The sequence below is a fragment of the Carcharhinus amblyrhynchos genome, chromosome 15 (genome assembly GCF_965287045.1).
Source record: "Carcharhinus amblyrhynchos chromosome 15, sCarAmb.v2.hapA, whole genome shotgun sequence".
NCBI lineage: Eukaryota > Metazoa > Chordata > Chondrichthyes > Carcharhiniformes > Carcharhinidae > Carcharhinus > Carcharhinus amblyrhynchos.
Window position 1 is genome coordinate 76,489,638 of NC_137338.1, and position 12,342 is coordinate 76,501,979.

Genomic DNA, 12,342 nt, shown 5'->3' on the forward strand with positions numbered 1-12,342 from the left:
ATAGGAGCAGAATTAGGCCACTTGGCCCATCGAATCTACTCTGCCATTCATCCTTAGCTGATATTTTTCTCATCCCCATTCTCCTGCCTTTTCCCCATAACCCCTGATCCCCTTATTAATCAAGAACCTATATATCTGTGTCTTAAAGACACTCAATGACCTGGCCTCCGCAGCCTTCTGCGGCAAAGAGTTCCACAGATTCACCACTCTCTGGCTGAAGAAATTCCTCCTCATCTCTGTTTTAAAGGATCATCCCTTTAGTCTGAGGCTGTGCCCTCTTCTAGATTTTCCTTCTAGTGGAAATATCCTCTCCACATCAACTCTATCCAGGCCTCGCAGTATCCTGTAAGTTTCAATAAAATCATATGACAAGCTATTCATTCCAGGGATCATTCTTGTGAGCCTCATGTGGATCCTTTCCTAGGCCAACACATCTTTCCTTAGATATAGGACATAATCTAACTCCTGATATTGTTCTGGTGACCCTTTGCTGCACCCCTCCTGAATGCAGTGCCCAAGGCTGAGTGCAACATATAGTTGGGATCTGGCCAAAGCTCTATATGGTTGAAGGATAACTTTCTCATCCCTGTAATCCAATCCTTTCATATAAAGGCCAACAATCTTTAGCTTTTTTTTTTGAATGCTCTTTGTACCTGTCTGCTACCATTAAATGAGGGAAAGGTGCACCTAATCATTCAGTCATTCCTCGGACATGAAATAGTGTGTTTGTTGTAGTGACTAGCAGTTTGCTTTCTGTATGGTTGTGATTTACACATCACTGGAAGGATTTGGAAATCTATCAGAAGAGAAGTCTGGGAGTAAATAGTCCCCAGTCTTCTTACACAGTCATGGTTATTAAAGTAAAGAATAAATTGGCCAGTGTTAAAGTACGTCTGCTTGGCAGATTTAAACATATTTAAGATAAAGCTTCATTTATTCTTCACAGTCACACTTATTAGCTTACATTAGGGGAGCTAGGGGAATTTCACAACTTCATTGCAGTGGTAACGTAAGCCTTACTTGTGACTGATAAATAAACTTTAACTTTTAACATTAACACTGCAATGAAGTTATTATGAAAATTCCCTCATTGCCGCACTCCGGTGCCTGTTTGGATACAGTGAGGGACAATTTAGCATAGTCAATGCATCTGACCAGCATATCTTTGGGACTGTGGGAGGAAACCGGAGCACCCAGAGGAAACCCACGCAGACACGGACAGTGACCCAAGCTGGGAGTCAAACTGGGGACCCTGACACTGTGAGGCAGCAGTGCTAACTACTATGCCGCCCTATAATACAAAGCAGTGGGGGAGGGGTGGTGAAAAACCGATTAGGAAAGAAACTGGGGCTGCACTTGTTTTTTACAAAATTGACTTGAAAAATACAAGGCTGCATCAAGTAGCTGCAGTAACAAAAATGAAATGAAAAATATTTGGCATGCCTTCCCCTGCACTGCTTGAGGCATAGAAAAAGGTTTTCTACCATTTTGGGAGATAATTGATACCTGTAAGTGATGCTGGGAATGTCAGAGCTTTTGGAAGAGTGACAGAATTGAATATTAATCTTCAGAATACTAACTCTTCTTCGACCCGAGGAAAGGAAAGTTAATTAAGTGACGGCTTCTTGGGTGGCATGTCGAAGCACAATTAATTTCTTTTAGTGACAATGCTGGAGGGATTAATGCTGTCCAGAATTACTGCCCCACTGCTCTTCAAATGCTGTCTTGAATCTTACACATCTCTTGTAGCTGGGCAGGTAAATGTAGCCTCAGTTTTCGAATCTTTGATGTACAATGTCACTGGCTCCCTCAATACTGAATGGTTAACTTGAATTATTGCTCAATATCAAAGCGGAGCATGACTGAACCCATGAACAGATCATTAAGTATAGAGATTTTCTCCTGGAGAATACATATAAATGGTGGCACAATGGTTAGCACTGCTGCCTCACAGTGCCGGGGACCCAGGTTCAATTCTGGCCTTGGGTCAATGTCTGTGTTTTTTTGCACTTTCTCCGCGTCCACTGCATGGGTTTCCTCTGGGTATTTCAGTTTCTTCTCACAGTCCAAAGATGTGTGAGTTAGGTTGATTGGCCAGGATAAATTAACCCTAGTGTCATGGGGGATTAGCAGGGTAAATGTGCAGGGTTCTGGGGATAGGGTCTGGGTGGGATTCTGGTAGTTGACTTGATGGGCCGAATGGCCACCTTCTGCACTGTAGGGATTCTATCTTGTGGAATTGGATTTATTATTGTCACATATATTAGCATACAGTGAACTGCATACCGTTCATAGAGAAGGAAAGGTGAGAGTGCAGAATGTAGTGTTACAGTCATAGCTAGGGTGTAGAGAAAGATCAACTTAATGCAGGGTAGGTCCATTCAAAAGTCTGACGGCAGGGAAGAAGCTGTTCTTGAGTCAGTTGGTACGTGACCTCAGACTTTTGTATTTTGTTTTACCAAAGGAAGAAGGTGGCAGAGAGAATGTCTGAGGTGCGTGGGATCCTTAATTATGCTGGCTGCTTTGCCGAGGCAGCAGAAAGTGTAGACCAAGTCAATGGATTGGAGACTGGCTTGCGTGATAGATTGGGCTACATTCACGACCATTTGTAATTTCTTGGGCAGAGCAGGAGCCATACCAAGCTGTGATGCAACCAGAAAGAATGCTTTCTATGGTGCATCTGTAAATGTGGGTGAGAGTCATAGCTGACATGCCAAATTTCCTTAGTGATAGCTTCCTTCATGCTGATCTTTTGCTTACATACCCTTTGAATTCTTGCTGCTCAGTAATAATGGGACATCATACCGTGTCCCTGACGTGTTGCATGGAAGAATTGTATGAGTTTTCTTGTTCTTGCAGCAGCCTGTTAACTGCCAGGCTACAGGTTGGTAGGGACATGTAGATTGCTGTGGAGTTATATTTGACTTCACCTTTTTCACAAGCTTATCAATAGGTTATCACAGCAGGAGTGCATCTTATGTGGGTGATAAACAAGTGACCCAGACGAGACAGATTTTTCTCAAGATTGAACTATACTTTTTGATTGAGTTTACATGGCAGATTATTACGGTCTCAATTCTGTGTATGAGTTTGGAATCACTGTTCAAGTGAGATGGTGCTAAATGAAAATTGCACTACTGAAGATTCTTCTCTCTTTGATGGTTGAAGCATATGCAGGATTCAAGCTTAATCTAAGATAACACATTCATAAGTTGATAAGACACAGGAGCAGAATTAGGCCATTTGACCGATCAAATCCACTCCCCCCATTCGATCATGGCTCCTTATCCCAATTTTCTTGCCTTCTCCCCATAACCTTTCAACCCATCACCAATTAAAAATCTAACTCCTCCTTATATTTATTCACTGTCCCAGCATCCACCGCACTTTGGAGTAGTGAATTCCGCAGATTCACAACCCTTTGGGAGAAGTATCCTCCCAATTTATCCTCAACTCTGTTTTAAATTTGCTAGCCCTTAGCCTAAGGACCTCTTGTCCTAGATTACCCCACCACTGGAAGCATCCCCACGTCTACTTTATCCATACATTTTATCATCTTGAATCCCTCAATTTGATCCCCTCATCCTTTTAAATTCCAGAGAGTATCAGCCTATTCAATCTCTTTTCATATGACAAAACCCTCATCTCTGGATTCGATCTAATGAACCTCTTCTGAACTGCCTCCAATGCCACCACATCTTTCCTCAAATAAGGGGACCAAAACTGTGCACAATAGTCCAGGTGCAGTCTCACCAATGCCTTCTATTGTTGCAACAATACTTCCTTACTTTTATATTGTATTCCTAGCTGTGAATGCTGTATTTATTATCTGCTGTACCTGCACGCTAGTTTTCTGTGACTCATGAAACATATTATCCCATAGGAAGAGGCTATGGAACTAACTTTATTTGAAAGCCTTGGGATTCTTCGGGATTTTGATTGGTTTTTGGTCTTCGTCTTTGAGTCCACTTAACTTTGGATATCTGTCAACATTGGAACCTGATCGTATTCGCTCCTTATTTCTGCTTCAGTCCATTGTGAAATTTCTTGATTTTTCTATCTGACTGAAGGAAAAATGAATCACGGTGTGCTGGTTGGAATTTAAGGTATTTTATCACAAAACATTGTTCACGTAGAGGTTTTGTGACCTAACAAAAGTCTGCCTCAAGAATTCTGATTCTTCCAGCATTTTGTCAAAATTTGGTTACAAATGGGGTGGCATGGTGGCACAGTGGTTAGTACTGCTGCCTCACAGTGCCAGGGACCTGGGTTCAATGCCCGGCTTGGGTTACTGTCTGTGCTGAGTTTTCATGTTCTCCCTGTGTCTGCGTAGGTTTCCTTCGGGTGCTCTGGTTTCCTCCCACAGCCCAAAGATGTGTGGATTAGGAACTTTGACTATGATAAATTCTCCCTCAGTATACCTGAACAGGTGCCGGAGGGTGCCGACTAAAGGATTTTCACAGTAACTTCATTTGCAGCGTTAATGTAAGCCTTACTTGCGATTAATAAATAATTAAACTTTATAATAAATTATACTGGCGAACATAGCTCACCAGTTAGTTAGTCAGGTGGTGCAGGAAACTCTACTTCATAACACTACTGATCAAAATGGATTCCAGACTTCCATTCTTTTCTTTTTGTGAGGCCCAGCTCTGATTTTAAGAACATTAAAAAAATAGGAGTAGTATTAGACATTGTGACCTCTACGGGCTGATGTTGGCACAATGGTTAGCACTGCTGCCTCACAGAGTTAGGGACCTGGGTTCAATTCCCAGCTTGGGTCACTCTGTGTGGAGTCTGCACATTCTCCCTGTGTCTGTGTGGGTTTCCTCCAGGTGTTCCGGTTTCCTCCCACTGTCCAAAGATGTGCTGGTTAGGTATATTAACCATGCTAAATTGACCCTAGTGTTCGGGGGCAAGTATATGGGGTTAAGGGGATAGGGCCTAGGTGGGATTGTGTTTGATACAGACTCGATGGGCCGAATGGCCGCCTTCTGCAGTATATGATTCTATTCTCCAACATCCGATGTGATTGTGGCTAATCTGTCACAACTTCACTTCCCTGCCTGATTCCCTGAGACATCAAACCTCACATTGAGAATTCCAATGATTTACAACCCTCCCAGTGTGAAAATATCTGATCTAAGTATGAAATAACTGACCCCTTATCGTGAGGCTGTATCCCTGTCTTCCAGATTTCTCAAGCAGGGGAAATAACCACTGAATGTTAACCCCCTTCCAAATCTTATACGTTTCAATAAGATTGCTTCTTGTGCTTCTGAACTCCAAACGGTATAGGTACAATTTACTCAGCCTCTCAGCAAAGGGCAGCACTCTCATCCCAGGGACTAATTTGGTGAACCGTCACTGTACAGTCTCCAAGGCCAGGAATATTTTGAGAGGATCAGCAGTTCAAGGCATAATAGTAGAATGGTTAGCACCCGCTGCCTCACCACTCCAGGGACCTGTGTTCGATTCCCGGCTCAGGTCACTGTCTGTGTGGAGTTTGCACGTTCTCCCCGCATCTGTGTGGGTTTCCTTTGGGTGCTCTGGTTTCCTCCCACAGTCCAAAGATGTGCAGGTTAGGTGCAATGGCCATGCTAAATTGCCCCTTTAGTGTCCCAGGATGCATAGTTTAGAGGGATTAGTGGGATAAAAATGTGGGCTTATAGGAATAGGGCCTAGGTGGGATTGTTGTGGGTGCAGACTCGATGGGCCAAATGGCCTCCTTCTGCACTGTAGAGATTCTATGATTCTAAGGCCAGGCATTACTTTATAAGTGCATAAACTGCTTATTTATGACTCTCATTGTTTTCTTATGATTATGACTTGATGACGACATTCATCCTTTCGGATTATGGCAATTCTTGATCTGGATTTTGAACTTCTGCATCTTTTGAACAGAGGAGAGAATGTAACTCATGGACTGAACATGAAAGTCAGACAATCGATATGAGGGAATATCTGTCAGAAAGATGACAGTAGAAATTTGCGTCTTCCACTACTTGTACACAAGTAAAAGCCAATGTGAAAATCCTCTTGTGGATACCGGTATGTTGTAATTTCCCCAAAGTCTTCCTTTCAAGTACTGTTCTGGCTACTGATGTGTCCTCGACAGCACTTCTCAGAGCAGCTTGTCTCTTCAGAAAATGTAAATGGTTAGCTTGTTCTGACAGTATCCCGGGGTCGAGGGCAAAAAGGCTGAGAGCGGAGCCTCAGATAGGCACTGACTGATGAATAGGGATTTTGGATAGAGATGATCAGGCAATCCAATTACTAATTTGTATAGCAATGCTTTCAAATCGGCTCTCAATATGGGGGTCATGGCCGGTCTTTAAATTGTGTGTTTGTCCAAGTCTGCTGATAGCACAGCTTCATCATTTGCACATCTTTCTGATAAAGATTATATTCAAGTACCAGCTTGATTGTAAATATTTTTAGTAATTGTTAAAATGAGCACACTTGCTAATATTACTGCCTGAAAAAAGTAACTTCCCGGAATCTTATAAATAATGCATAGTGTTCAGTAAATAATGTATAATGCACAGTAAAAAGGCACATCAAGATTCAGTATTAAATTAATTTTGAATTTTTGGGGAGGTGATGGCCTAGTGGTATTATCGCTGGACTGTTAATCCAGAAACTCAGTTAATGTTCCGGGGACCTGGGTTCCAATCCCACCATGGTAGATGGTGGAATTTGAATTCAATTTAAAAAAAACAGGAATTGAGAACCTACTGATGACCATGAAATACCCATCTGGTTCACTAACATCCTTTTAGGGAAGGAATTCTGTCGTCCTTACCGTGTCTGGCCTAGATGTGACTCCACACGCACAGCAATATGGTTGACTCTCAACTGCCCTCGGGCAACCAGGGATGGACACTAAATACTGGCCAGCCAGTGATGCCTGTATCCCATGAATGAATTTTTAAAAAATTGGAGGTTTCTTGGAACATACCAATTCCATATTCATAACACACACCCCTGGGAAAAGGCCACATCAGCTTGTAACACTTGCCTTCCTCATGGGAGAATTCAGCAAACCGTTTAAAAACTGATCAGTTGGTACCAAGAGATGGGAAGTTAGTAATATGACCAGAATGTCCAATGTGTACAGTAGGCTAGGGGGACTGATTAATTTTAGTGACTGTGTAGCCCATTACATTGCTTGAAATCCTCTTTTTGATTCATGCTCTAGTGCATACTAAGGGTTAAGTGCACATTTTGAACTGAGTTTTCCTAATGGATGTAATACAGCATTTCTGAGATATTGATGTCGTTGTTTGAAAGTTAGATGTACAAAGGTGAAAACGGAATCCACAAAGTTGTCGATTTTGGCTTGGAACTACAGTGGAACTTGACTATCACAGAATCACAGCAGCAACTTATAGCAAGGAAAGAGGCCTTTCAGCCTGACACTGTTTGTGCTGCCTCTATGATAGAGCACCAGGTTTAATCCCACTTCCTCACCTATACATTCCCCATCCTCAGCTTCCTTTCCAACTCCCTTTTCAATTACTTCTGTGTCCAGCTATAAGCTTTTCAGTATTCCAGTAAATAACAACTCCAAATGGGAGGGGGGAAATAATCACTCTAGATCCACTCTCTGGATCTTTTGCTAATAATTTAAGAGTCTGTGACTTCTATTTATTGACCCAGAGGGAATACTTCTCTTATTTTATCGAAACATCTCATCTTGCGAATCCTCTTAAGCCACCTCTCGACTTCTTTGTTCCTGCTGGAACAGTCCTAACTTTTTCATCCTCATAACTGAAGTCTCGTTCCTGCTCACAGCCTGGCACAGTGATTAGCACTGGTGCCTCACAGCGCCAGGAACCCAGGTCCAATTCCCGGCTTGGGTCACTGTGTGAAGTTTGCATGTTCTCCCCGTTTCCTCCGGTTGCTCCAGTTTCCTCCCAAAATCCAAAGACATACTGGTTAGGTGCATTGACCCAAACAGGCGCCAGAGTGTGGCGCTAAAGGGAATTTCACAGTAACTTGATTACAGTATGAATCTAAGACTACTTGTGACTAATAACTAACTTTTACTAGAGATTTATAGCATTATAGCATGATCCTTGTGCTTTATATCCTATTCTAATTTTTAGCCCAGCTAACTTGTATACTTTTTAGTCAACTTATTAACTTGCCGTGTCACCTTAATAAGATGTGTGTTTTGGACACCAAGGTCTTTTTGCTCAGCTTTAGATATTCAACTGTGTCAGAAAGCTTTGAGTGCTGTCTTAATGAGCAAAGTAGGGACCAGAACAAAAGTTTCATGGTAACCTGTTAGCCACCTAATTTGTCTTGGTGATTGTCTTTGAAAGCAGTTCCCTCTGAAATCCACACCTGTAATATTTATGTGAGCCCAAAGCCTCTTCGAATGGCATTGAATTGACTTCTTCCAAGTTTAGTTCGCTGAAGGTGCTTGTAAACGGTTACTTCTGTTGATGAAATGATTGCTTATAAATGTGATGAGCCATCACTATCTATCTTCTCCAACACTGAGGAATGTTCTTGTGAGTTACCTTACTTTGGTGCTTGCAGTAGTGACCCTTTTAGCCTCTGGACGCTTAATAATAAAGTTGTATACTTCCGTTCAGACATTTTACAACCTCCACACCAAAGATGAACACTATTCCCTCGGAGGTGAGGGAACCTCTACAGATTTTGTTTTGATACATTTGTGGGACATGGGCATCACTGGCTGGCCAGCATTTGTTGCCCATCCCTAGTTGTCCTTGAGAAGGTGGTGGTGAGCTGCCGCCTTGAATCGCTGCAGTCCATGTTCTGTGAGTTGACCCACAATGCTGTTAGGGAGGGAATTCCAAGATTTTGACCCAGTGACTGCGAAGAAAGGCAATATGTTTCCAAGTCAGGATGGTGAGTGGCTTGGAGGGGAACTTGCAGGTGGTGGTGTTCCCATGTAACTGCTGCCCTTGTCCTTCTAGGTGGAAGTGGTCGTGGATTTAGAAGGAGCTTTGATGAATTGAGAGAGAGTTGGATTCTCTCTCTCATCCTTGTTCAGTGACATGCAGGACCTATTTATTCAGGTTATTTCTCCACACGTGCTAATAAACGAAAAGCAAGTTTTATATCTTGATCTTTTGGTAATGGAAACACTGTGAACGACAGAGATTTAAGCACAAAAGTTGCAAAAAAAGGATGCAACTTCATTTGCAATTAATGATCCGCATAGGAACGACCTCCAATATTTGCCAGTAAGCAGTTCCCTTTTGTGTCTGTCCCTTTTCATAGGCTGTGATGATTGGAAGTACTTGAGGTACTTCGGATAGACACATACTTTTCTGTGATCCAACACAAGTTAACTTGAAAAGAAACTGATGGAATTACTGAAAATTAATTCCAGGACAGAAATGATTCTCCAGGTACAGTAAGGACCACTCGGCTGTAAGTCAGAAAATATTCTGATAATCAGATGTAGCTGATGTTAAATTGGTGTGCATACTGCCACGAGGAGTTTGTCAGTATTCAAGGCTTTTTAATCCGCTTGGAGCTTGTAGTTTGTCAAAATTATTTAACTTTTCTGATTTGTGTGCATGTATTAATATAACATGCTTAAATAAAGGGATGGCACAGTGGCTTGCACTGCTGCCTTATAGCACCAGGGACCCGGGTTCAATTCCAGCCTCAGGTCACTGTCTGTGTGAAGTTTGCACATTCTCCCTGTGTCCGCCTGGTTTCTTGCAGGTGCTTCAGTTCCCTCCCACAGTCCAAGGATGTGCAGGTTAGGTTGATCGGCCATACTAAATTGACCATTAGTGTCAGGGGGATTAGCAGGGTAAATATGTGGAGTTATAGGAATAGGGCCTGGGTGGAATTGTGGTCAGTGCAGACTCGATGGGCCAAATGGCCTCCTTTGACACTGTGATTTTAATCTATGATAAAGGCATTCCATCAGCTTTGATTCTCTTCTTTCTCCATCAAATGGTGCGGCTTCCAGAGCTGGTAGTTCTTCCGACTGGAATATCATTTGAGGACACTGTTTTTCAGAACCCAGTCATTTTATTTAAATTATTATAGACTTGAACAGTCTCAAGATTAGTTCCAGTCATGCAAAAGTGGCTTGCCATTCCTTTAATGAGAATTGGATTGAGTGTGGTAAAAGGTTCATCAATATGCAATACCAACTGATCAGACACATCTTTTTGGAGTTAAAATATCCTGAGGTCTATCCTGTTCCTCTTTAGGCGAAAGCAGTGCAGCTGGGTATCCCCCAATGGTCAGGATCTGACCAATGTAAGAAAGTCTAGTTTTAATTGTCTTGTGCATACAATTAATAATGTTCAGCTTAATAATGGGTACCCAACTTTGAATAGGAAGTACCAGGCCCCCATAAAAAAGGTTTTTTACGAGATTGGCACCAGTTATAACAGGTAGTCTAAGCTCCCATTATCTGTAAATTAAGGTACTTTAATGTATTAATGTGACTGAACCTCACTGTTACATTTGTATGTGGAGGAATCTCGTGAGCATGGTGAAGTGTAATGCACACACTAGTGTTCCTCTATGCACTAAAATGAGATTGTCACTTTTGTGTCAATGCACAAACCTGTGCCATGCTGTGAAATGTCCCTCAGCTGACAGAACAAAACCGATGCAAAAACTTGTGCACGTGTTAGAAATCTGAAGTTAAAAACTGAAAATGTTGGAAATACTCAAAGGTCTGGCAGCAGCTGTAGAGAAACAGAACTATTGGGTTGAAGAATGGCATTTTATCAGAATGGATTATTTCTAGCATTGTCTGTTATTTTGAACTAATGCGGTACATCTTGATAAATCATTCCAAAAGTACTTTACCCCCGGGTTTTTGTTACACCTCTGGTTTCACAACTGACACATTCCAATTCCGTTCAGAACTTGTGTTGAAGTACTGTATCTAAATTGTTCATGTATTAATGTATTGGCAATCAAAATAAATGTGTTTGAGATGTTTGCATTAGAATGATCCTAACCTTGAGTGTTGTATAAAGTACTGGACCATACTCTGACTGCATATGTTGTACATTGTCCTTTGCTGTCCTTGATCAATCTGCATTTGACACTCCCCCAGTGCCTTGCCTCTGACCGACACTAGAAATTGCTTAGTTCTCAGCAATGCTCTTTCTCTCTCTCGCTCTCTACATTGCCTCTTTCGCTCTCTCTCTGCACTGCCATCGTCCCGATCCATTAAGGCTTGATCTTTGCCCTTTGTTGACCCTCGATAACTTCATTGCAGATTCCATGTTACCCCTGTTGTTCTATCTCCATTCCTAGTCTTGTTTGCCCAACCCAACCTTCAATCTTGAATGAGTCACGACTTCTGGCGCGTGAAAAGTCGAGGCCAATGCTTTCACTTCCAATCCCAATGGGGGTGGCACAGTGCTTAGCACTGCTGCCTCACAGCACCAGGGACCCGAGTTCGATTCCCAGCTTGGGTCACTGTCTATGTGGCGTTTGCACGTTCTCCTTGTGTCTGCATGGGTTTCCTCCAGATGCCCCGGTTTCCCCTCTGTCTAAAAGACGCATTGATTGGGTGCATTGACCTGAATAGCTGCCAGAGTGTGGCGACTAAGAGAATTTCACAGTAACTTTGTTGCAGCATTAATGTAAGCCTTACCTGTGACACTGATAAATAAACTTTACTACAAACTCCACTCCTCGGCCTTTGATTCTATTTTTTTCCATGACCACACTTGAGCTGAATTAGAACACTTGTAAATTGGGTGTGATTGCTGATGCCCAAGCTGAACCATACATCCGATTCAGCACCAGGAATCCTTCCACTTGTGCTGCATTATCCATCAACCTTCCCTCAACAGTTACGACCCTTTTCTGTGTGCCTTTGTGACTTGTGGATTCTGACACTGGTCTCCCAACCTCTTTTCAAACACTGTTGTTGCCTAAAAATGAGTCCTGCTGACCCATCAGCTATGTCACTCACTCTCTGCAAAAGGATAATCGAAGATCAGAAGCACAGGGCCAGTTGTTTGTACAGTAGACTAATGGATTCTCTTGGAATTCTGAATAACTGAGATACAATTCTCCCAAAAGTGCAGAATTGGTGGGAAAATTGTTCTAGATCACAACAAGTTTTTTCAGTTCAACTTCTCACCTGAATCTGTGCAATGCAGAGGTCACAATCATATCATTAAAAACCCTGAGGTGGGAGGGGCCCTAACCTGTCAGACTCCCCGTTTGCTGGCCAGCCCCGGACCCCTGCAGTGTTGCCCCTCCAGCCCCCCCCCACAACAGCCCTGACCCCCCATGTGCCCATGCCCAAGCAGCACCACCCCCTGCCACTCAGTCCCCTAAATGTGGGGAGCTAGTCTGAATCTC